The sequence below is a fragment of the Vigna radiata genome, unplaced genomic scaffold (assembly GCF_000741045.1).
Source record: "Vigna radiata var. radiata cultivar VC1973A unplaced genomic scaffold, Vradiata_ver6 scaffold_7, whole genome shotgun sequence".
NCBI classification, from domain to species: Eukaryota; Viridiplantae; Streptophyta; class Magnoliopsida; order Fabales; family Fabaceae; genus Vigna; species Vigna radiata.
The window spans coordinates 420,797-425,997 of NW_014543262.1; positions in this window are offsets into that span (position 1 = coordinate 420,797).

Consider the following 5,201-nt stretch of genomic DNA (forward strand, 5'->3'; position numbering starts at 1 on the left):
TTTGAATATTACATGCAAATAAGGATGTGATCCGATAGATCGTTTGATTGCTCATATCCATTATTCTCATCCCATATTCATATCTAAGGGATATAAAAGATGAAAATTAAACATTTAAGGAAAGAAATCGTACAAGGATATAAAAGAGAAATAAAAATGATCATATACATGTCTTAAAAACAATTTGATACATCAATAAATGAAATCATACAAGGAAAAAAATGTATAAGATATGATAAGATGAAAAGTACCTTGTAGATCTAAGAAAACTTTTTAGATAAAAATCTTTATAAAATAATGAAAATTATGAAACACGGGAAAACAATAAAAATGAGGGGTTTTGAATAATGTTTTTGAAAACTTTTCGCAAATATTGTTTAATATTAATTTGTAGGGATTAGATGGTCTACAATAGTAGTTAAACATTTTGGTTTAGAGAAAGTGTTGAATGGAAAACTTACCTAAGTACAAAGGCAAAATATAACGCTTTGATTTTATATTGGTTCACTCAACCTGACTTACGTTTAGTTCTTTTTTAAAAAAAACTTTTAAGGGGTTTCACTAAGACGAGTTTAACCACTCATGGTATATAAAACTAACCAAACTGGTTAGACAAGTTTAACCACTCCTGGTATCAACACTAGATCAACTGATGTTTAACTCTTTTGAGTTAAACTTTACAAGTATTTGAATTCACTCATGAATCTAACACAACAAAGGTGTTTTTGAAATCTTATAAGATAGAAGATAACTCTTTTAAAGAAGATATAAAATATTAGAGAAAACTTCTAAAATCTTGTAAAAAGATCTTTTCAAGAAAAGTCTTAACAGGTTAGAAAGAGAACAAATAGCGTATGAATATTCTTAATAGCAAAAGTTCTTCTCTTCTCTTCAAGCAAACTCCTTTATATAGACTTCTTTGAAAAAAAAAATTGTTACTTATAGCTTTTGACTTTCTTCCAGGGATGTAGCCTTTAAGATGGATCCAGAAGCTATGTTATGTCCTAACAGAGCAACTATGTTGAGCATACAAAAAGAGCAAGCATAAAGCATGTAAGAGACATTCCTTGAATATCCTCTTATCTATTAACATTGTTCTGATTCTTAGCAAACTTTTTGATAAAATTGATAATCTACACAGAAAATGAGAGCACAAAACAATAAACAAAAAAAGTACTTTTACCTATATGTATTAAAGCCTTAGACGACCTATGCATTTAGGCATGATACTAGTACTAGCTTTTAGCGCTTGTCTGTTTTTAGTAACTTTTAAAACATTTAGGATATTGCATTTAGCTAGATTTTATCCTAGACAATCTAATTTTATTTTATCAAACGCTTTCGGGATTAAACACTCTCTTATGAACTCTACATCGTTTAGTGCTTATTAGACAAATGTTAGATGTTCTTAGTTATTTGACACTCTACATCGTTTAAACACTTTTAAAGTGTAGCATCTAGTGCTTCTAATATATTGTCCTAAATGATTACACTTTATTTCGTTTAAGATGTTATGTTAAACTTTAAAATAAAATTTGCTTAAAAAGTTCTTCAAATGAAACAAAAATTAAAGATAAAAAAGAATAAAAAAAATATTTTTTATATTACCTATCAAATGAAAAATTTATGACTAAATACTTGAGGATTAAACATCTCATATAAAAATAAAAATAATAAATAAAAATATTATAAAGGAATAGAACTAAAAAATATAAGATCTAAAAACTATTTATTTCACTCTAATTGATAATTTCAGCATAACCAAACAAAAGGTTATGATAAAGAGAAAAAAATATAGATATAAACCAAGTAATAATTAGAAAATAGGAGAAAAAAGTGTTTCGGAAAAGAAAAAATATAAAACTAAAAATTAATATATATATATATATATATATATATATATATATATATATATACATTTAAAATTTTAATATTAAATTTTATAAATAAATTCTAACTAAATAGAAATATTTAATATTAATATGAAATAGCAATTAATACATAAAAGTAAATTTTTTTATGAATTGTATATGAGTATTAACAGAGAGAATAAAGATTAAAGGGACATGGTGGAACCCGGAGAAAACATGTGAGAGAAAAATAATAAAGACAATAAATAAAAGAAAAAGTGAGTAAAGCTTGATGAAATAAAAAGACAAGACGGTAGAGAAGAAAATAGAAAAAAAATAATAAAGAATGAGAAAGAAGATACAAGAAAGTTAAAGAAAAAAATTATACAGTATTTTTTTTTTAATTAAAATTTTACCATTTTAAACTAGCAAACTACTTTTTTTTTTTAATTTTAAATTTCTTAAATTTAAAATCCAAATAACATAATGTTATGAAAGTCAGGTTGACTGGATTAGATTAGCTCAATCTGATCAAATTATAAATACATTTAACTTGGTGCAACTCACATTAATGTAGGTTGATTAAATTAGATCATAAAAATCAATAACCTATATGAAAAAACTTTTACAAATTAGTTTATAAATAAGGTAGTTCAACTTATAGAAAATATTTTTTTTCTTTTTGTTTTTCTAACTGAAAATCCTTGTAGAAATACTGGTCAAAATATACCCTTATACCCTTAAATAAGGTAAACACTTTGATATATAAAGTTTGAAAAAGTAAAATAAAATTTAGTGGAACCAATTTATTTAGTTAAAATCATTTCTAATCTGTTGTAATAAATATATTTATATTGTTTTGTGTTAAATAATATTTAGTATTTGAAACAAAATATAAATTAAATTATTGATAATTCGTAGACTTTATTATGTTAAAAAGTGATTTTTAAATCTAATTTAATTTTTACAAAACTAATTTGTAAAATAAAATTTATATTTATCTATAGGGTTAAATATGTTTTTCGTCCCCTAATTATTAGTCGTTTTTGTGTTTAGTCTCTCTTTCAAACTATAGTACAATTTAGTCTTTCAACTTTAGAAAACTATGGTTTTAGTCTTTTTTACCAAATTTTTTAAACTTTATTTGCTGTTTCAAGCACATTACATTATAGCATTTGGATTGTTTACACTGTTTGACACATTTTTGCTTCAATGTTAACTGAAAAATACGTTTGAAACAGCAAATAAAGTTAAGAAAATTTGGTAAAAATGACTAAAACCAGAGTTTTCTAAAGTTGAAGGACTAAATTGTACTATAGTTTGAAAGAGAGACTAAACACAAAAACGGTCAATAGTTGGGGGACGAAAAACATATTTAATCCTTATCTATATTATAAATTAATTTTACTTTCAGTGGAACTTTTAACTCAATGTAGAAGAAATATTTTAATTAGTTATTGATATTTTCAATATTTTGAAATATATAATTATTAATATTTATAAATAATGATTTAACCATTATTGTTGAATAAAAGTATTTATCAAATTGAAAATTCAACTCAATCCATTTAGGATAGGGTGACTCAATCACAGCACAGGGATAGGATTGACCAAAAAAGACAGCTTTCATTGGTGGAAAGTGATATTTTCTAAACGAAGGAGGCCACTGTTGATGTATTGTAACACTTTTCGCACAAAATATAAATCCGAAGGATAAAATTAAAACGCCTGGTATTACTTATATTGATCTTTATATAATCAACATCTTTTCTAATTCGAGAAATAGCTTGTAAAATTATTATAACTTTATAATAATTATATAATAGGATTAAATCTATTTTTATTCTTAAATTTGAATGTAAAACTATAATTTATCTATATTTCAAAATTTGATATATTTTTTTATAGATTTTAAAAATAAATTAATATTGTTTTTTTGTTTTAATTACATTACTTTTTCTAGACTTGTTCAATGATATTTCAGTGATTTTTGAACTGAAATCTTTCAAATGTAAATAACTCAAACATAAATATATCAAACGAATTTAATATAATTAGATTAAAATATTATATTCATTTATTTTTAAAGTTTAAGACCAAAAGTATTAAAATTTAAAATATGAACTAATTTTAATTTTACGTTCAAATTTAGAGATTAAAAATATATTTAATCTTATTTAATATAAAAAACTCAAATAGAATCTTAAAATTTCATAATATTTACATATTAAAAAAAAATGTGTACCTTATGAGAGAATATCTTTTGATGAACTACAACTTTTAGTGTTATGAGATTCATTAGATGATTGAAGATATAAGATTTTATTCTTATAAACTTATTATTGTACAAACTCTTTTACTTAAGGTGTGCTTACTTGGAGGTGATTGGGGAAGAGTGATTGAGTGGATTTGAGGGTAATTTTTCTTATTGTTTATTTGAGTGAATTTGAAGGTAAACGAGAGTTGATTTTGAAGTAAAGTTTTTGAGAAATGGTGTAGGATTTAGTTTATATGACAAATTAAAAAAATTTACTTCAAAATTCACTCTCGTTTATCTCCAAATTCACTCAAATAAACAACAACAAAAAAATTATCCTCAAATCTTCTCAAATCCACTCAATCAGTCTTCTCCAATCACTCCAAGTGAACACACCCTTAATGTATTTAAGATAGATAAAATACATATTTGTGAAAGGTCCATTAACAATTTATATAAATACAAACCTCATATTTTAATAGGTCCATCAAATAAAAGTAAGAAAATAACTACTTAAGCCTAATTACTATTTTATTATTTATTATTAATTTATAAGTTAAATATGTTTATAGTTCTTAAATTATAACAAAAAATTAGATTTTGTCTATATCTCAAACTTTAATATAACTTAATCTCAAACATTAAAAATAAACTAATATAATCTAATCATAAAATGACCTTAAGAATTTTTTGATATGGTAAATAGTGTTGTCATGTGTGTATGTGTTCAAGTATTTTCATGTTTGTGTGTCTACCTATTAACACATATGTGTCCATGTATTAACACATATACATCCACTTCATTCAATGACACATATATGACAATATCATTGGTCACATTAATTAAAATTTTAATTTTATTTAATTATAATAACTATATCCATTCAGTAAAAAGTCCATGGATAAAAAATATTTAATTTTCGAAAAAAAAATTCAACTTTGTATGAATGTAAATGACTAAAAACTCATTTAACCTTTTAAAAAATTATAACATTCTTGTTCCTAATATATATATATATATATATATATATATATATATATATATATATATATATATATATATATATATATATATATATATATATATATATATA